The sequence below is a fragment of the Rhinatrema bivittatum genome, chromosome 9, assembly GCF_901001135.1.
Source record: "Rhinatrema bivittatum chromosome 9, aRhiBiv1.1, whole genome shotgun sequence".
Taxonomy (NCBI): Eukaryota; Metazoa; Chordata; class Amphibia; order Gymnophiona; family Rhinatrematidae; genus Rhinatrema; species Rhinatrema bivittatum.
Genome location: NC_042623.1, coordinates 84056826 through 84079348, shown reverse-complemented (window position 1 = coordinate 84079348; position 22523 = coordinate 84056826).

Genomic DNA, 22523 nt, shown 5'->3' with positions numbered 1-22523 from the left:
CTGACCCCCACAAGACTTGCCAAAAGTCCAGCGGGGGTCCGGGAACGACTTCCTGCACGCGAATCGTTTTTCCGTACAAAATGGCGCCGGCCATACGGCGTATGGCTGGCGCCATTAAACGGTCGGTGTGGGTTTTAGGGTTGTTTTAGTGTGCCGGTTTTCCCGCCCTCCCCTTCCCCTCCCCCTTCCCCCGATTTACGATTTTTTGACGATAAATCGGGGGAATTGTTATTGTATCGCGGCTCTAACGATTTTTGACGATTTAAAATATATCGGACGATATTTTAAATCGTCAAAAAACGATTCACATCCCTATTATATCTCTTGATGTTAAGGGTTTAAATGCCTCCTCAAAGCATGTTAAATTATATAGAGAAATGACATTATAGAAACTTGACATTACTTTCATATAAGAGTCCCATTTTTGTATTTTTGTAAATCAAGAGAGTTTAGTCAAACATCTACATTTGTGAGCTGGGCCTTTTTTGCCACTGGTGGGAAAAAGAAAGAGTGGTATAGGGGTTTTTATGACAAATAGCTTTCCACTTATTGTTCATAAGATTCAAAGTAATTTGGAAGACAGTTTTAGCATAATCAAGGGCACCATATATAATCAGCTGATTACGCTAGCTTCAGTGTATATCCCAAATACTTATCAGCTATTATTTTTCTCTTTTTTAATTGTGCTGTTTTCTTTTGCAGAAGGTAAATTATAGGAGGAATTGCAATATAGCTTACTGTAAATAATTGCAATATAGCTTACTGTAAATAAGAACATTTTTACTCACAAACGTGTATATATTCCTCGACAACCATTGTATATACAAATTTATTCCTCCTACAAATGTTGATATCAATCATATCTAGCAGAATCTCCCTGCCCCTCTTCTGACTAACCACTATCATGTATCCCACTTAGTTAATTATTACTTGTATAACTTCCATATTATTCGTATGTTATTGTTTTTGTTATTATTGTTATTTCTACTATTCCTATTATAATCATGTGACAAATGTAAAGCCTGTTGCTAAGTTCTGTTCTCTGTAAACCGATGAGATGTTCCCAACGTTCGTCGGTATATAAAAGATATTAAATAAATAAATAAATAAATAAATATGATTGCATTCCTGGATATGGGCAAGACAGGTGGAGTGACGATGCAGTTTTGATGCTCTTCCAAACTTTTTTGTCATCAGATGGAATGGGGAGGGGAGGGGAGTGCTGTTAACAGATATATGGAGATATGTCTACCTGCATGACAGGGAGTTCACTTTGTTCTCTAATCCTTACAATGCTTACTCCAGGAGCAGCAGAGATTCATCAAGATGAATTCATCAAGATGAGTTTCTGCACAAATTTTCATCATCTCTTGGTAGGACCACACACTTGTTCTACTATTGATGTTAGATGATTCCCATTGAAGAAGTAAGAATTTGTGGCCTCCATCAAGAACTGCATTACTGACTTTTTTCATTTCACTCAAATTGATGGGACCCATAGGAACGTAGTCTGGGATGCAGGTAAAGGGGTGCTTAGGGGCTACATGATTGCTTTGAAGAGTGCTCTTAACAAGAGAATGAGGGAAGAAGAACCCAAGCTCAGGGGGAATTTAAAGCTCTGGATGCTCATAATTCAAGCTGTCCCTTAGAAACTTTGAGGAAGACACTCACTCAAAAGCGTGGCTCTCTTAACAAAGTTAGAGATTGGAAGGTATTTACCTCTATAAGATACACTAATCAGAAATACTATGACCATGGCAACTAAACTGGTAGGCTGCTGGCTTGTAGGCTTAATGCTCTTATGGAAAATAAATATGTAAAAGAAATTGAAGAGGCGGGAGAATTGCTCATAACTCATCCTATAGACATTGCAGAGGATTTTGCTTCTTTTTATGAGTTTGTGTGTGTCTTTCTTTTCCTTTTCTGTCTCTATGTCACTGACTTTTATGTCTTTTCCTTCTTTATTTACTTTAACAATGTCCTGATGTATGACTGTTCGTGTGCACACGTTATTATTATTTTTTAATTCTTTTTATTGTCAGGTGAAAAACAATACAATACATCCAAATGAGATGTACGCGAAGAAAACATTACATAACAATTTGGGCATTGAATCAGATAATTTTTTTATTGATTTATTCCCCCATGCATACATCCATGTATACCTCATTCAGACATTACTACACATCTCTCCAGCTCTATCCATCCATTAATGTGGATGTGCACACTTTATATTTTTTACCCCAATTCTGCTGTTAGGGAGAATTGATAACTTTTATAGCTTGGGCTCAATGCAACTTCCTTGGATATTGAGTGCTGTCATCATCTTCCCTGTCTTTTCCATGCTACTCTTACTCTTTACAAAATAAAAGATAGAAACCTAACTACCTATTCTTCTCATGGTGGTATCTTCTGGTACTCTAGGATGTTCCCTATATAGGTCTTGCAGCCTTATTGAAGTCTTCTCTGCTAATTAAAAAGAAAACAAAAGATTATACAAATCCCATATCCTAAGTCATTCAATGAAGGAACAGCTTTTAAAACTTTGTTATTATTTTTTTTTATTATAAAAGGAGTAATATTGTGACCAAAGGAGTGATTCTGTTTCTACTATCCAATTAAACAACTGATGGAATTCAGTAACAGTGCTATGCAGTCAGTGTTACTTCAGGCATGAACAGTTTTGTACTTAGTAGGGTTATGGTCTGAGACCTTCCTTGCATCATAAATTCTGGGCCTAGGCCAAAGCCGGCAGATCTCCACTGAACTGGGTAAGTGGGGGCCGGGGGGAGATCAGGGTCCCAACATTTTTTCGATCAGACAGATAGGAGGCCCCAAGAGGCCCCATTTTCTTCTTTTGGCTATTTAGGAGAGTGTTTTTTTCAATTATTTGATTGTTTTTTTTCTCACAAATGAAAATGAATCAATCAATGAACCTAAATTCTTGGAAAGAAAATCTCCCGAAAATGAACTGAAAACAAAATGAATGTTTTTCTCCTTCACATCTCTAGTTTAGAGGCCAACCCAGGTCAAAAGGACCTGGCAGGATCTCACAGGGAAAATAGATTCCAAACTGCTTATCCCAAGAATAAGCAGTGGATTTCTGCAACCCTACCTTAATAATGGTTTATGGCTTTTCCTCCAGGAATTTTTCCAAACTATTTTTAAATGCAACTTCATTAATAGCTTTTACCACATCCTCTGCAATGAATTCCAGAGCTTAATTATATGTTAAGTAAAAAAAAAATGTTCTCTTATTAGTTTTAAATATATTACCTAGTAACTTCATTGTGTGACCCCTGGTCTTTGTACTTTTCAAAAGAGTAAACAACTGACTAATATTTTCTCGTTCCATTCCACTCATGAATTTATAGACCTCTAACATATCTCCCCTCAGCCTTCTCTTCTCCAAGCTGAAGTGTCCTAACCTCTTAAGCCTTTCTTCACAGGGGAATTGTTCCATTTCCTTTATCATTTTGGTCACTCTTCTCTAGGGATGTGAATCGTTTTAGGACGATTAAAATTATCGTCCGATAATTTTAATATCGTCTTAAACCGTTATGGAACACAATACAATAGAGATTCTAACGATTTATCGTTATAAATCGTTAGAATCGTGAGCCGGCACACTAAAACCCCCTAAAACCCACCCCCGACCCTTTAAATTAAATCCCCCACCCTCCCGAACCCCCCCCAAATGACTTAAATAACCTGCGGGTCCAGCGGCGGTCCGGAACGGCAGCGGTCCGGAACGGGCTCCTGCTCCTGAATCTTGTTGTCTTCAGCCGGCGCCATTTTCCAAAATGGCGCCGAAAAATGGCGGCGGCCATAGACGAACACGATTGGACGGCAGGAGGTCCTTCCGGACCCCCGCTGGACTTTTGGCAAGTCTCGTGGGGGTCAGGAGGCCCCCCACAAGCTGGCCAAAAGTTCCTGGAGGTCCAGCGGGGGTCAGGGAGCGATTTCCCGCCGCAAATCGTTTCCGTACGGAAAATGGCGCCGGCAGGAGATCGACTGCAGGAGGTCGTTCAGCGAGGGTTCCGGCGCCTCGCTGAACAACCTCCTGCAGTCGATCTCCTGCCGGCACCATTTTCCGTACGGAAAATGGCGCCGGCCATACGCGTATGGCCGGCGCCATTTTCCGTACGAAAACGATTCGCGGCGGGAAATCGCTCCCTGACCCCCGCTGGACCTCCAGGAACTTTTGGCCAGCTTGTGGGGGGCCTCCTGACCCCCACGAGACTTGCCAAAAGTCCAGCGGGGGTCCGGAAGGACCTCCTGCCATCCAATCGTGTTCGTCTATGGCCGCCGCCATTTTTCGGCGCCATTTTGGAAAATGGCGCCGGCTGAAGACAACAAGATTCAGGAGCAGGAGCCCGTTCCGGACCGCTGCCGTTCCGGACCGCCGCTGGACCCGCAGGTTATTTAAGTCATTTGGGGGGGGTTCGGGAGGGTGGGGGATTTAATTTAAAGGGTCGGGGGTGGGTTTTAGGGGGTTTTAATGTGCCGGTTTTGCGATTTTTAGATTTTTAGATTTTTCACGATTTTTCACGATTTTTCACGATATTTTACCCCCCCAAACGGCAACAATACGATTCCCTCCCCCTCCCAGCCGAAATCGATCGTTAAGACGATCGAGGACACGATTCACATCCCTACTCTTCTCTGTACCTTTTCTAATTCTGCTATATCGTTTTTGAGATGTGATGACCGGAACTACACACAATACTCACAATCATGTCTCACCATGGAGGCATTATGATATTCTCTGTTTTATTCTCTATTCCTTTCTTAATAATCTCAAGCATTCTGCTTGCTTTCTTGGTTGCTGCTACACATTGGGGCAGATTTTCAAAGGGTTACGCGCATAACCCCGAGAAAGTGCCCCTGCACGCGCTGAGCCTATTTTGCACAGGCCCGGTGACACACGCAAGCCCCAGGACGCATGTATGTCTCTGGCCTTTGAAAAAGGCATGGGAAGGGGTGGGGCGTGGGCAGGGCACCAGTCCGGGAGCGGGACCGAGGCCTCCAGCACGGCGGCTGTGCTGGAGGATCGTGCCGGAGGATCGCGCACTGGCAGCCGGCGTAACTTGCGCGCGCCGGCAGCCGGCCAGTGCTGCCGGCGCGCGCAACATGGTAGGAGCATAAGATGGCGCTGGCCGTCCATTGCCTACCATGTGACAGGGGCCGGCCAATGGCACCGGTAGCCCCTGTGACATAGTAAGGGCAAAGGCTATCGGTGCCATTTTGAACACCAGCAGCCGACGGCCCAAGTGCAAGAGATCGCTCCAGGACCCCCGCTGGACCACCAGGGACTTTTGGCAAGTCTTGGGGGGGTCAGGAGGGTGGGGGTTTTATTCATTAGTGATACATTGCATTTGTGGGGGTTCGCCATACGTTTCAGAACCCCACAAATGCAACGAATAGGGACCTATATGTTGCGGATTGCGTATTCGTTCAAAACTTATGCACATCCCTAGTGATTTTATGGTGCGTATATTTAGAGAGTTATAATAGAAAAGGTGTAGGCACATGTATAGGGACTGATTACAGAATCTATATTGATGTTTGCTTTAAAACTGATTTATGTTTAAAAAATAATTCCTTAATTTTGAAGAATTTATAATAAAAATGTGTTGAATTTGATTGGATTTGTGCCCCCTCAAGCTATTTTAATATTGTAATATAATTGAGGTCCATTGTGTCATCTTCTTTATCCCTTTGCCTGGCAGGTTTTTTTATTATAACATTGAAATTCCCAGGCAAGTAAAATTAAAACTCAAAATGAAGATCCCTAGTTGCACGTGTTTGTCGGCTCATGCACATGGTCATGGCGATTTTATAACATATGGACATATATGCACATATACATGCACCTGTTATAAAATTGACTATGCATGCATATATGTGTGCATGACGTTATATTGACGCGTGCATGTGTACACAAATGCTTCCTTGATCATGTAAGTGGGTGGGATTTTAGTAGATATGCGAACCAAAACAATTACCTGTTTCCCCAGTTCATTCCCAGTTTGTCCGAGTAAAGGATAGGACTTCCTAAACCCCTTAGCTAACTTGCCTCCCTTTTACACTATTAGCTCTGAACCTTAAAACCCTCTGACTAGCCTAGTTTTTTTAATTTTAAAGTTATGTGGTAGGAGACCCTGGCATGCACTTGTGCATGTAAATACTTACGCGCAGACTTCATGTTACAGATTCGGCCCATCCATGCCCCACCCATGCCCCACTCAGTTCCTGCCAACGCCATGCCCCTTTTTTGATCTTTTTGGTTTGTATGCGTATCAGGAGATACACGTTAGGGGTGTGCATTCGGATTGACCGCATTAGTAAAACGCAACTCATATTTTTTTTTTACTTAAAAAATTGATTCGACATAAACGATCGGATTTCCCACATATCGAACATAGATATGTTCGATATGTGGGAAATCGCGATTGTTGAGCCAAAATAAAAATATAAACCCCCTCACCCTCCTTAATCCCCCCCCCCCGACTTACCACAACTCCCTGGTGATGGAGCGAGGAGTGAGGACGCCATTTCTGCAATCCTTGGCGAGAAGCATGTGACGTCGGCGGCACGTTGAGTGACGCCGGCGTCACGTGATTCCTGGCTCGTTCGCGCCGGACGGCACGTTCGGCCCAAAAAGAACTTTTGGCCAGCTTGAGGGGGTCAGGAGGCCCCCCCAAGCTGGCCAAAAGTTCTTTTTGGGCCGAACGAGCCGTCCGGCGCGAACGAGCCGGGAATCACGTGACGCCGCGTCACTCGACGTGCCACCGACGTCACATGCTTCTGCCAAGGATTGCAGAAATGAAGTCCTCACTCCTCGCTCGATCACCAGGGAGTTGTGGTAAGTCTGGGGGGGGGATTAAGGAGGGTGAGGGGGTTTAAATTTTTTTTTTGCACATATGTACATATACCCAACTCATTGGATTTTTTTTATGTCCATATTGGCCGCAAGTGGGACCCCCTTTCGGACATAAAAAATATGAACATAAAATTTTGCTCTGCACATCCCTAATACACGTGTACTTGTGCAGTTTTTGCGCAGGGCAGAGTTACACACGTAACTTCTGACTTTGGCATGCGTAGCTTTCTTAATGGTTTTATATTATGTGTTTTGATTTTTATTTCCTTATTTATGTTTATATGGAGTATTATTTCATTTTGGCAAATGCACTTTTCAGTTTTGAATTCTCTTTTCTTCATGGCTTATATGCATTGCTTGTGGTATTTTGAAATGCTAATAAAAATACTGAATACAAAAAAAGGGAAACTTATGTGCCTAAGCTCAACTTATGAGCAGAAATTCCTATTTTTATGCACAAAGCCCTGCAGACTTTGTAAAATTTGGTGCACTTTAGTATATCAGCAACTAAATTAGTATATGACCTCAGGCATACTTCATGACATTTTAACAAACCATAAAACTTCTTGTCCAGTTCCAAAGCTTTGTTCTTTGCTATGTTCTTTCTGAACTGCTTATCATATTCTAACCACGCATTACTGCTAAATGTCTTGTAAGTCTCTTATTTAAATAAGGCACAGCATTTCTCCAGATTTTTTCCTTTGTGGTTGCCATAATTCTGAAAGCATCTGACCAATTTTCAATAGTTTTATCTTTCTCCTCTTCTCTGCATATTTTTTACCATATTTACTCTCAGGTTTTATTTTGTCGTTTTACCAAACTGAATAAATTATTTCAATGTACTCAGACTTTAGTATTTTCTCTGTTATAGTAGCTGAAATGTGACTCCCCAACCAGTGAGCTCATTGTGTTCAATTGCTTTCAGCATTTGCATTTTCTATACCCCTCAGGTCTATTGAGATTCTCATGTCACAGCTGTTTTAATGCGACAACTTAAATTTAGATGTTACCAGATTTAAATAGAGGTGCACAACTGGAGAAAAAGATGGCATCTTGCCATACCACCCCACAATCTCACTTTCTGATCATGTAAATATTTATTTATTTATTTTAAATCTTTTCTATACCGTCACTAAGTTATATACCATCGCAAAGGTTTACATGTAGGCACATAAATTAATGTAGGTGAGGCCTACAATAGTACATTCTAACAAGTGCCGTTAAAGGTTCGGTTACAATATATCATTAAAGACAATCAACTGTTCAGTGAAGTAGGTCATGACCAAATGTACCAGTAAGGTACTGTTCACGGGTAAAATTCATTATTCATAGTGTTACAATTATGTTTATAGTGATGTAGAGTTTGTAGACCACTCTACTGTGCATTCCTAAGTGCTGTGTGCCGGCGTTCTTTTGCCTATTCCTGTATATTTTCTATTCTCCCGTCACTTTATAAAATGCTTGTTTAAAAAACCATGTTTTTAAACTTTTCTTAAATGTTTTGTGATCTCTTGGTAATCTGATCTCTAGAGGCATTGTGTTCCAAAGTATGGGGCCTGCTAGTGATAAGCCCCTTTCTCTCACTTGGGTTAGTCTTGCCGTTTTTACTGAAGGAATGATTGTGTGCTTTATTTGCTGATCGAAGGTTTCTGTGTGGGACGTGTACTCGTAATGCTGTGTTTAGCCAGTCCGATTTCTCATCATGTATTAGTTTATGTATGGTACATAGGGTTTTGTATTTAATTCTGTGTTCGATAGGTAACCAATGTAATTCCACCAGGGTTTCAGTTATATGGTCCCTCCTCCTTTTTCCAGTTAGTATTCTAGCTGCTGTGTTTTGAAGTATTTGAAGTGGTCTTAATGTTGTGTTTGGGAGTCCTAGTAGAAGGGCATTACAGTAGTCTGTGCTGGAGAAAACTAGTGCCTGTAGAACTGTTCGGAAATTAGTTAGTGTTAGTAGCAGTTTTAGTTTCCTGAGTACCATGAGTTTATCATAGCCTTCCTTTACTTTCAGTGACATGTGCTGTTTTAGATTGATTTTAGGGTCCAATAGTATTCCAAGGTTTCCTACTTTTTCAGCTAGTTCAATTGTCTGGTTGTTATTGAGGATTATTGGAGTTTGGCTGATTTCAGTATTTTTTCGTTCTAAGTATAAAAATTCTGTTTTCTCAATATTAATCACAAGTTCCATTTGGTTTAGTAGTTGTCTTATAATGTCTAGATACATGTTAGCCAGTTTTAATGTTTTCTCAAATGTGTCGTCTATAGGTAGAATTAGTTGAATATCATCTGCATAAATGCAATGTGTGATTCCTAGTCCTGCAAGCAGATGGCTTAAGGGCAGCATGTATATGTTAAAGAGGGTTGCAGACAGGGCTGATCCCTGCGGTACTCCTGTTTTGAGATTGATTTTTTCTGAAATTGTATTGTTGATCTGAACTTGGAAAAACCTGTTATTTAGGTATGAACTGAACCAGTTTATTGTTTTGCCGTGTAATCCGATTTCTTTTAGTCTATTTAGTAGTATTTTATGGTTTACTGTGTCGAAGGCTGCTGATAAGTCTAGCGTTATTAGAATGTAATGTTTACCACTATCAAAACCTCTTAGAATGTTATCTGTTAGCGAAAGAAGTGGTGCTGTAGTGCTTATGAAAACCGTGTTGAGATGGATACAGTATGTTATTGTTATCCAGGTGTTCAGCCAGTTGTTTCTGTACTATTTTTTCTATTAGTTTAGCTATTAAGGGAAGATTTGATACTGGGCGATAGTTGTTCAGGATCAGGGGCTCAATGTTTTTTTTCTTTATGATTAGTTTTATAATTGCTCCTTTCAGTGTATCTGGCATAGATCCTTCTTCTAGGGATAGGTTTATAATCTTAGTTAATGTATAGGAGACTGTGTTAGCTGATTTCTTAAGTTCGAATGTTGGTATTGAGTTGATTATGTGTGGGGCTGGGTTTATATTTTTTATCATGTGTTAAGAACATAAGAACATAAGAAAATGCCATACTGGGTCAGACCAAGGGTCCATCAAGCCCAACATCCTGTTTCCAACAGTGGCCAATCCAGGCCATAAGAACCTGGCAAGTACCCAAAAACTAAGTCTATTCCATGTAACCATTGCTAATGGCAGTGGCTATTCTCTAAGTGAACTTAATAGCAGGTAATGGACTTCTCCTCCAAGAACTCATCCAATCCTTTTTTAAACACAGCTATACTAACTGCACGAACCACATTCTCTGGCAACAAATTCCAGAGTTTAATTGTGCGTTGAGTAAAAAAGAACTTTCTCCGATTAGTTTTAAATGTGCCCCATGCTAACTTCATGGAGTGTCCCCTAGTCTTTCTACTATCCGAAAGATTAAATAACCGATTCACATCTACCCGTTCTAGACCTCTCATGATTTTAAACACCTCTATCATATCCCCCCTCAGTCGTCTCTTCTCCAAGCTGAAAAGTCCTAACCTCTTTAGTCTTTCCTCATAGGGGAGTTGTTCCATTCCCCTTATCATTTTGGTAGCCCTTCTCTGTACCTTCTCCATCGCAATTATATCTTTTTTGAGATGCAGCGACCAGAATTGTACACAGTATTCAAGGTGCGGTCTCACCATGGAGCGATACAGAGGCATTATGACATTTTCTGTTTTATTCATCATTCCTTTTCTAATAATTCCCAACATTCTGTTTGCTTTTTTGACTGCCGCAGCACACTGAACCGACGATTTCAATGTGTTATCCACTATGACACCTAGATCTCTTTCTTGGGTTGTAGCACCTAATATGGAACCCAACATCGTGTAATTATAGCATGGGTTATTTTTCCCTATATGCATCACCTTGCACTTATCCATCTTGCACTTATCCATCTCGGATATCTCGGATATCTCAGTAAATGATGACCATTGGTTGACGTCTCTTTTTTGCATTTTAATTTCTTGGTTGGCAGTGTTTGGAAGTTTGTTTCGTAAGTTAGTAATTTTGTCACTGAAAAGTTTGGCAATTTCATTACATTTTGATTCTGGTAGAATTTGGGGTGATTCTTGTTTGTCATTGGTTGTCTAAGGTTCACCTGGAGACTGGGAAGGAGAAGTTAAAGTGAAAAAAATGTGTAATATTCTAGAAGGAGACAGAGATGTCAAGGGAATATAATAATTATTTTTTCAGGAACATTTCCCAAAGATGGTACTAGAAACATCCCATATATTCAGAATATACGTACATAATGATATGCATGAGATAAATGTTCATATACTGAATCTTCAGTTTATTCAAATTTATTTCATGCATATTTAATATGGATATCCTGAAAATCAGATTGGCTCTGGAGTCCCTAGGATAGGTTTGGGCAGTGGCATGCAGTCAGGGCCTTCAAGAGATTCATTGAAACCCCAGACCTCACCAATTTCCTTTATTTAATTTTTTCTTTGTGGTTTTTTTTCAAGTTGGGCAGGGATAAACCAAATCACTGCCCAAGGTGGTGCTGTACTCAAGCTCCACTTCCTTACCCCCACAGCCAGCAGCAGGAGTCGTGTATAAGTGAACATCTTCTCCTGCTGACACAGGGATCATCTTGCAGCTTATCATGAGATTGGCCCATGGCATCAGGAGTTCATGTTGCATCAACATGGCTGCCATGGTCCATGCTGCCCATGAAGAACCTGTGATCTGGCAGGTCACCACCGCATTGCCCATTCTGTGGTGGATAAAGAAGACAGGAGACCCTGCAACCTGGTTGCCACCAGTGTAACCCATCCTGTTGGAAGTTGAAGATGAGTTCTGGCAGGCCACTGCAGGGAGGGGTATTGAATAAGAGAGGACCTGCAACATGGAAAGAATGACTGAGTGTGAAAGTGCATTTTGTGTGTAAGAGAGTGCCTGGTGTTTAAATGCCAGAGTATAAGAGCGCCTTTTTGTGTGTGAGGAGAAAAAGACACTGAGTGTTAGAGAGTGTTTGTGTGTCTGTGAGGGAGACAGAGCCACTGATTGTGATATAGTGCCTTTGTTTGTATATGTGTGTGTGGGGGTGTGGGTTTGAGTTTGTGTGTTTATGCCGAGAGTCGCTGAATGTGAGAGAATGCCTGATTACATGTGTGTGTGTGTGTGTGTGTAAGGTACAGAGAGCCACTGAATGTGAGAAGGTGCCAAAGTGTGTCTTTGTGTGACGAGAACCTTCTATGGTACCAATCCACGAGATAATTTATTAGATCCCCCAATTATACTAGCAATCATACATCACAAAGGGAAAATATGATTGTTTGTGTGAAGAGAGCCACTGAATGTAAGAGAGTGCCTGAGTATGTATGTGTGTGTTTGTGAGGGAAACAGAACCACTGAGTGTGAGAGAATGCCTTTTTTTCTGTGAGAGAGTGCCTATGTGTAAGAGATAGAGTATGAAAGAGTGTCTGTGTGTGAGGGAGAGAGAAAAACACAGAGTGTGAGAGACTGCCTGTGTGCATGTGAGAGAGTAAGAGCCACTGAGTGTGAGATTACCTGTGAGTGTGTGTATAAGATGGAGATAAAGCCACTGAGTGTGAGAGCGTGCCTTTGTATATATGTGTATGAAGAAGAGAGAACCACTGAGTGTGAGATAGTGCCTTTGTATGTGTGAGGGACAGAGAGCCATTGAATGTGAGAGAATACCTTTATCTGTATGAGGGGGGAGAGAAGCCATTGAGTGTGAGAGAGTGCCTGAGTGTGTGTATGTGTGTATGTTTGTGTGTGAGAGAGAGAAGAAAGAGCCACTGAATATGTGTGTATGAGTTAAGAGTGTGTGCCTAGATGAGAGAAAGAGGATAAAGTTTGTACACACTTCCCCCCCACTTCCCCCAACTAATTCAGGAAAATCTCAAAGTGACTGGAAATCAAAGGTTCCCAGGTATGGAGAGCAGAGGATTTTTTTTTATCGCTATTAGTTGTAATTGTTAGATGTTGTTTGATATGGCTACTGCATTTAAATATTTTATTGATATAATAATTGCAGTAGAGCTCTTTCCTGGTTAGGGTTGTTTCTGATTGAGTTAGAGTTGTTTTGATACAGCAGATTTGTCTCTTGGGGTAAACTATATTAGTGACAGGTTGTGATAGCTTTTATTGGAGCTATGTAAGTATTATCCTGAAATACTGTATGTGAGATATTGAGACAATATAGGGCACGTCTATAGATGTGAATATTTCTGATATGACACATGAAGGGGACTATGTAGGATTTTACAGGCAACCTGGCTTGTTCTGTTTATCTAATAGGTGGTGTATTGGTATTTTAGAACCTGAGGTAATATTTGCATTGTTGTCTTTTTATACATAAGGTTTTTACTGTTTGAATATTGGCAGTTAGTGCTGTTTTGGTATGGGAGGTTTGCGATTTTGTAATTGTTTATTCATGGCTTTCTGAGGACCAAGCCCACACCCAATGCATAAGACAGAAAGCCTAATGCCATATAGGTTCCAACTGTCCTTTGTATGATGGGGAAAGGGGACAGAGGGCGTGAGACTACTGAAGGGTTGGGGAGGAGTATGTGGGAGGGGTATGTGGGAGGGTAGAGGGAATGAAGGGAGCAAGATTATTGGTGACTTGGGAATTAGGGGGCAGTTGGAAGCGGAAAAGAGACTGAATGAGCAAGACTGAATCCTCAACTATAAATTTCACCACATGCACTGGTTTTGGGAAGCCCTTAGCTATTTGTAATAGATAAGCAAATTTCATTACAATATTTTTCAAATGCTTCAGAACAATAATTGTTTCAGTTTTAACTTTCTTTGTATAGACTTCTCAAGCAAGCTGGATTCCACACTATACTATTGAAAAGTAATTATTTTACCTTCAACTGCATATTTTTACTGTAGATTCATATAGTAAAGCCCTGGAAGTCCCTCACCAGTTCAGTTTTCTGGAGATCTGCAAAAGAAGTTATGCACGGAAATCTATCTCATGCATATTCCTTGCAGATATCCTGAAAACTGGACAGGCTGGAGTATCCCCAAAATAGGTTTGAAAACCACAGATTAAATGAATTCAGGCATATTATATTGTTATATTCTGGTATGTTTGTAGACCCTGGATCGGGGTGAGAGCTGACTTTACGCACAGGGTTAAGCCCTGTTGGGACTCACCAGGATAGGCATGGCCTTAGCTGAGATGAACACAACAGCAATAGACTTTATTATGCTGGAAATGTAGAGGGCTCAACCAAGTGGGATAGATAGGCACAGTCCAGAGATGTGGGTGGCTCATAGATGATATCCCCGGTAGTGGTCCGTGGAGTGGGGTATGCCGGAGAATCCCTCCTTAGCTGGAACTTCCTGTAAGATCTGGTAGTGGCCCACAGCGTGGGGTACGACGAGGATCCCTGGAGAATGTTGAGAGTAGAACAGGAGGTCAGCGGAGCTGAAGAGCAGATGGTACTCACTCTGAAGTGTGCAAGGAAGGTTGCTAAGGCGATCATGATAGTGTCCCGAGGCACGGGGTACACCGGAGGTTCCATCAGCAGAAGACAGCAAAGTCACAAGGTTGAACCAGACTAGCCCAGAGTAGGAGTAGAGAGATTCCAGGCAGGAGGACACTCCGAGAAGTGGATAGCCAGAATGTGACAAGACCCCCAAGGAGCGGGTGCCTAAAGCGTTCAAGTCTCTGGTCAGGAACAAGTTCAGCATAGCAAAGCAAGCATCTTCAAAGGAGTGGAATTCAGCAGGAAGGAAGTCCAATAGAAAAGTGGAATTAGGCAACGAAGAGTTTCCTTACTAACTCGCTGGAAGCAGAAAGAGAAGGGTTTAAATAGCCCACCTTGAATGATGTCATTAATTAGGGTTGGGCCAGGTTTCCCGCCCTGGGTCCCTTTAAATAAGCGGCCAACAGCAGCGCGCAAGCCTAAAGAGAGTCAAGGGGTAGAGCCTAGCCGGCGGCGGCATTCTAGCAGCGAGAGGAGGCCTCTGACCTGCGGGACAGGCTGTGCGGAGGGATGACGCACTGGCAACCTCCCTGCCAGCTGAAGCAGAAGTGGAGACTGGCTGAGAAAGGAGGTGAGCGTGGTCGGGCATGGAATCCGTGACTGACTGGCATAACAATACCCCCTCCACAAGACCCCCCCCCAGGGGAGCTGTGGTGGTACGTAAGCCAGTCATCGTTCCTGTCTTGTGAATTCAAAATGTGAGCCTCTGTGGCACACAGCGACAGGACCACTTTGGCCATATCCTGCGAGAGAACCGAGGATTCCACGGAGGTTAAGGGAGAAGAGACAGGGTACCCTCCTGCATTCTTCTGCTGTAAAAGTGCATGTAGATTTTGGATCTCCTGCTCTTTATAGGCCAGCACAGATTTAAGGCCTTGGGTGGCTTGTCTGTGCGTCTTCACAAGATCTTCGTTTTCAGACGTCTTGAGTACCAACTGTTCCTTCACCTGGGTGAAGGCAGCTCTGAGGACGCTCTCCCGAAGTGAACCAACCCTGGTCAGAGTCTCTTGAGGTTCTTTGCAGGGAAAAAGAGGTGTAGGCAGGGCTGTGGTGATGGTCATAGACTGAGAAGATCTGAAGGTTTCTAAACAGGTCTCTGAATATCGTGGCCCCTACTGGATCTGGTCAGGTGAAGACCAGTTGAATTGTGGCTGGTGTTCTGTAACCATGGCAGGCCTAGGATTACTGGACTCATGGCCACAGGAAGAATATAGAAAGAAATGGACTCGGTGTGGTTCGATCCAACTCTCAGAGACAGAGGTCGTGTGACTCGCGTGAATGTCTCAGGGAGATGGACCCCATATACAGAGGAGAGAACCACCGGAGAACCACTGGAGATGTGGGAAGTTGATACTTATCCATGAGGTCTTGCTGAATAAAGTTTGCCCCGGCACTGGAATCCACCAGGGCTTGAATAGGAACGCTCGTGGAGGGTAATTCTAGGGATGCGGGCAAAAGGAATAAGGGCGACTCTGAAGTGAGACCGAGGGTTAAGACTTCTGTCGTTTCCCCATGCAAAGGTGTCTTCTTCTTGGCAGAGTCTCGGAGTAAGGCATGTTCAATGTTCCCGCAAGGGCCCAGCTGGAGGCGTGTGTGGCCCAATTGCATCAGCTCCTCAGGAGGGAGATGGGGATCCTCTGGTAAGAAGAGAGGTTCAGTGAAGTGTCCACTTCATCTGGTGCAATTCTCCCGAGCCCACTCTTGAAGTCTTCAATCGATTTTCCCTGTGAGGTCGATGAGTCCCTCAAGGGAGGTTGGAAGTTCTTGTGCCACTAATTCATCCTTAATTTGCGAGGCTAAACCCTTGAGGAATATGGTGTTTAAACTATTTCATTGCCAATTTAACTCCATAGCTAAAGTACGGAATTCTATGGTGTACTCACTTAGAGGGTGAGACCCTTGTCGCAGCTGGAGGAGATCCGAGCCCATGGCAGGTAGCCTGCTGGGTTCTTCAAAAACTTGTTTGAAGGCCGAAACAAAGTGTGGCAGGTTAGAGAGCAAGGGGTTAGAATGCTCCCACAAGGGAGAGGCCCAAGCCAAGGCTTTGCCATCCAAAAGTGAAAGAATAAAGGTCATTTTGACCAAGTCATTTGGAAACAATACCGATTGAAGAGAGAAGTGCATGTGGCATTGGTTTAAAAATCCCCGACAGCGCTTCGGTTCTCCGGAGTAGGGAGGTGGAGTGGGCAGAGGGATCACTGCACAAGCGGGATCCAAGGCTACTGGAGAGGCTGCTGGCGGTGAAGGTAACGCATCAAGTTTCTTCAAAAGGTCTTGACGGAGGGTCAGGCAGTGAACGTCTGCTATTACCATCTCCATTGTGGTTTGTAGGCTCTGGACCTTTTCAAGGAGAGCGGGAATGGACTTGAGTGCAGTCAAGTCCCCTGCTTGAGAGTCCAGTCAAGCATTTAGGTGGTCTATGGTCTTTGAAAATTTTGTAAACCGTTTTGGTCAACTATTTTTGTGAAAAGATAGTATAGAAATGTTTTTAAATAAATAAATAAAATAAGTAGACAGTGCCTCCAAGAATCTTTGCTGTTCTTGTCTCTTCTGGACCAGGCCGGGGATGGTCTGGAGGGCTGAGACCTGAGCCGTGTCCATGAGTTAGCAATCTGTTATATTCTGGTATGTTTGTAGACCCTGGATCGGGGTGAGAGCTGACTCCACCCACACGGAGGAGCCCTGTGGGGACTCACCACGATAGGCATGGCCTTAGCTGAGATGGACACAACAGCAATAGGCTTTATTATAGTGGAAATGTAGAGGGTTCCACCAAATGGGATAGATAGGCACAGTCCAGAGATGTGGGTGGCTCATAGATTATATCCCTGATAGTGGTCCGCGGAACGGGGTATGCCAGGGAATCCCTCCTTAGCTGGAACTTCCTGTAAGATCAGGTAATGGCCCACAGCACAGGGTATGCCGAGGATCCCAGGAGAATGTTGAGAGTAGAGCAGGAGATCAGCGGAGCTGAAGAGCAGATGGTACTCACTCTGAAGTGTGCAAGGAAGGTTGCTGAGGCAATCACGGTAGTGGCCCGAGGCATGGTTGCCTAAAGCGTTCAAGTCTCTGGTCAGGAACAAGTTCACTGTAGTGAAGCAAGCATCTCCGAAGAAGTAGAATTCAGCAGGAATGAAGTCCAATAGAAAAGTGAAATTAGGCAACAAAGTGTTTCCTTGCTAACTCGCTGGAAGCAAACAGAGAAAGGTTTAAATAGCACACCTTGAATGATGTCATTAATTAGAGTTGGTCCAGGGTTCCCACCCTGGGTTCCTTTATTTAAGCAGCCAACAGCGGCGCGCACACCTAAAGAGAGTCAAGTGATGGAGCCTAGCCGGTGGCGGCGTTCTAGTAGCGAGAGGAGGCCTCTGATCTGTGGGACAGGCCATGCGGAGAGATGACGCATTGGCGACCTCCCCGCCAGCCAAAACGGAAGTGGAGACCGGCTGAGAAAGGAGGTGAGCGTGGTCAGGCACTGCATCCATAGCCGACCGGTGTAACATATATATCATTTCAGATTCTTTTCAAGGGAAAACCTGAACTATCTCCACCCACACCAGAAATGTATAAATATAAAGACGATAACTTTTATAGAGGTGTATGGGTGCACATGTGTGCAGATTTGTTGGCCTGCACTCAGGAACGCGGCCATTTGATAATGCCTGTTATAAAATAATCTTGCTGCACGAACATGTGCACCAAATTGTAAGGGAGCACACAAATCCCACTTCTACCATGTAAGTGTGGGGATTTTAAAAGAGACACATGCTGACGCCATTGCCAGTAAAACCGGTTTATCCCTAGTTCACCCATTTAACAGCTAGCTTTGCAAACCCCGCTAGTTTAAATGCCTTTACTCCCCCCCAGTTAGCCCCAACCCTTCAAACTCCTCATATCTGCCTTATTTTTTATTTTTTTAAACTTACACGGCATGCATATCAGAAGTAAAGTTACGTGGCAGGGGGCCTTTTCATGCACCAGATTACATAAATATTTACTAGGGATGTGCATTCGTTTTGAACGAATGCACAATCTGCAATTAATAGGTCCCTATTCGTTCCATTCATGGGTCCGTGAAATGCATGGCGAACCTCCACGAATTCAACATATCATTAGTTTTATTCTTTTGGTTTGCGCCATATGAAATAGAAGACCAAGTGAGAGTAGGGGTGGATTGGCCTATCGGGGGATCGGGCTTCCCCCGATGGGCTGGTCTAGCAGATCACATGGTCTCCTCTGCTCTGGGCCATTGAGGGTGCCGGGCCGAAGAAATGAAGAGACCAGGCCAGCGGGGCTGAAGAAAAGCAGATGGCCGCTGCCAGCTGCTGCTGTCGGAGAAATGAAGACCAGTGCAGTCAGCCACCAATGGAGAGCAGGCCAGAGGGGCCAAAGAAAACAAGATCAGCGCAGCCAGATTCTACCCGAGACCATGCCGAAGAAAAGAAGATGCCCGCTGCAAGCTGCCACTGGAGAAATGAAGACCGGCGCAGCCAGATGCCAACGGAGATGAGCTGTTCAGCTGGGGGCCTTTGTGTGTATATGTATTTGAGATCGGAAGGGTGCTTCTGTGTATGTGTGTATGTGAGAAAGGAATGGTGCTTCTGTGTGTGGGTGTAAGTGATGTGTATGTGAGAAAGGAATGGTGCTTCTGTGTGTGTATGTATGTGAGAAAGGAATGGTGCTTCTGTGTATGTGTGTGTGTATGTGAGAAAGGAATAGTGCTTCTGTGTGTGAGACAGGGAAGGTGCTTCATGTATGTGAGATAGGGAGGGTGCTTCTGTATATGTGTGGTGTATATGTGAGTCAGGAAGGGTGCTTGTATGTGTCAATGTCTGTGTGCGAAAGAGAGATAGAGCATGTTTTTGGCTGGCTTGTGGCTGTGAGAGAGGGCATGTGTATAATTGAGCCTGTTTGTAAGTAAGATAGAACATGTGTGTGATTGAGAGCTTGTGTGTAAGTGAAATACAGAGCGCATGTGTGTAATTGAAATCCTGTGTGTAAGTAAGAGAGAGTGAGAGCATTGTGTGATTGAGAGAGCCTGGCCAGAGAGGTGACATGTGTATGTGTGAGAAAGACTATCAGGGAGATGACTGGTGTGTGTGTGTGTGTGTGAGAGAGAGAGAGAGAGAGAGAGAGAGAGAGACTAGTTGGGGAGATGATTGGTGTGTGGAGAGCCAGAAACTGGTCCTGAGGGTGTGACTGGTATGTGTGTGTGTGTGTGTGTGTGTGTGTGTGTGTGTGTGTGTGTGTGTGTAAGAGAGACAGAAGAGACTGGTTGTGGTCCCTAAGGAAGAGGACAGTGAGGACACCTTCAGCCGCTACTTCTGCTTCTGGTGTGGCTTGCAAGGGAAAGGAGTAGGAGAACTGCTGGAGAGGGTAATTAAAGGTGGCTTTTTAAGTTCATTTTTCTTGACTGACTACCATTTTAATTATTGGGTAGTATGTGATGTGCCTGCTGTTTGAAATATTTTATTGGTGTTTGGTAAAGCTTTCAAAATTTGCATGTCTTTAATTATTGAATATTCTATTCATCAGCTGTTTTGAAATTATTTTATTAGTATGATTTTACTAATATGATTAACAATTTATATATCTTGATTTTATTGATTGTTTCATGAGAAATGGTGACATTTTTATTTTTCCATTGTTGCACTGTATAGAGTCTGGTGTGATGCGTTTTACAGTTCAGTTGTTGTCTGCACATTTCTATTTATACTTTATGTGGCTTTATTCTGTATTTGATGAGAGTTTGTGTTCTACATGCAAAGACTGAGATAAAGCATTCTTTTAATATGTGGTTTCTCTGTAGGGATCTGTAGTAGCTTTAGCTTGGCCTGTTTTCCTGATAGGAGGTGAATTGATATTTTAGATTCTGGTGTAATATTTGTGGTATTCTTTTTCATAGGTAGGGTTGTTATTCTTTGAGTGTTGGCAGATAGTACTGTGTTGATACGGGAGGACCATGCTGAAATATATCACAATAGGTATGATGCCATATGAATTCCAAGATGCAAAGATTTCTTGTTGGCATCACAACAGTGCATGAAATTATCACAATAACGTATATATTAATTTTACCTCAGAATGTCACTATTCATGTAAAATATGTGTTAAATGCATAATTTAAAATTGTGTATGGGGAGGTGGGGGTAGGACGCCAGGCTCTAAGGTTTGCCTAGGGTGCCTAAAACCCTTGTACCGGCCCTGTACACAGCAGCAATGCTCCACTCCACCCAGGCATAGTTCATCAAGTTTCAGGTCCTAGCATGCCCCGGTTGACAGTCGAGCCGCATGCTGAGCCTTGTCTTGTCTTGCATCCTTGTCTTTCCCCTATCAACACCACAGCGACCTGATTACCTCCGCTCTGCCAGCCTGTGTTGCCCCTATCAAAACCACAGTGACCTGACTACCTCAGCTCTGCCAGCCTGTCTAGCCCCTATCAACTTTCTGCCACTCTGCTTTGCTGCCATACACCAGACGATTCTACTCCTTGTGGTGTTCTTGCCACTATCATGGTTCCTCAGTGTGTTGATGCTAGTCTTTCTGCTGCTTTGTCCCTTTATCGGCACCTTGTGGTTTTTTCTTATACCCATTCTGCTTGCTATGTTCCCCCTTCATTGTGCTGTAGGATGTTGATGCCACTTGCTTGCCACTTTGCCTGTCGTGCTGCCTTCAAGGGTTCATGTAATTGTTATTGGTAGGGATGTGAATCGTTTTTTAATGATTTAAATTATCGCCCGATAATTTTAAAATCGTCATTAATCGGTAAGGGACTCGATACAATAGGAATTCCCTCGATTTATCGTGAAAAATCGTTAAATCGAGTATGGGAATTATTTGGGGGGAGGGTGGGAAAACCGGCACACCAAAACAACCCCTAAACCCACCCAACCCTTTAAAACCAATCCTTTACCCTCCCCCACCCTCCCGAACCCCCCAAAAATGTTAAATTACCTGGTGGTCCAGTGGGGGGGGGGGGGATCCCGGCGCAATCTCCTGCTCTTGGGCCATCGGCGCCATTTTGGCTACCACTGATAAAAATGGTGCCGATGGCCCGATAAAAAAAAAAACCCACCCCGACCCTTTACAAATTACCCCTTTGCTTCTCCCACCCTCCCGACCCCCCAAAAAACCTTTTACATGTACCTGGTGGTCTAGCGGGGGGTCCGGGAGCCATCCCTTCAATCATACCCTCGGTGCCGATGCCGGTGCTGGACTGGTTTCAAAATGGCGCTGATCGCCTTTGCCCTCACTATGTCACAGGGAGCGACTGTCGCTCCCTGTGACATAGTGAGGGCAAAGGCGATCGACTACCAGTATGGCGCCAACCATCCAGTGCTCCTACCATGTGACAGGAGCCGGCCAATGACACGGATACCCTGTCACATGGTAAGGGCAAAGGGCCATCGGCGCCATCTTTATGAGTGGCAGCCAATGGCCCGAGAGTGGGAGATCGCTCCCCGCGCCCCCCCCCCCCGGACCACCAGGTAATTTTAAAAGGTTTTGGGGGGGTCGGGAGGGTGGGGGAGGCTAAGGGGGTCGGTTTAAAGGGTTGGGTGGGTTTTTTTTTTATCGGGCCATCGGCGCCATTTATATTAGTGGCAGCCAAAATGGCGCCGATGGCCCAAGAGCAGGAGATCGCGCTGGGACCCCCCCCCCCCCCCCACTGGACCACCAGGTAATTTAACATGGGGGGGTCGGGTAAGGGATTGGTTTTAAATGGTCGGGGTGGGTTGAGGGGTTATTTTGGTGTGCCGGTTTTCCCGCCCTCCCCCCAAATAATTCCCGTGCCCGATTTAACGATTTTTGACGATAAATCGGGGGAATTTGTATTGTATCGCGCACTCTAACGATTTTTGACGATTTAAAAAATATCGACAATTTTTTTAAATCGTCAAAAAACGATTCACATCCCTACTGGTTAGGATTTGCAATGCAGACCCATTCCCTCTCTCTTTGCAGATCATGAAGTGTTTATAAATTTAAGAAAATAGAGTAAGAAACCAAAAAATAAAATTAGATATTGGTTATGGACAGAGAAAATATGAACGTGAGAAAAAAAAGATTACTTATATAGGAGTTGTTGTTAGATTTTAAATTGCAATAATTGTCAGCAGATATTCACTATATTAATCTCTACATGTGCAGTGTCCTCTTTGCTAAATTGCTGCAATTGATCCTCACATGAAG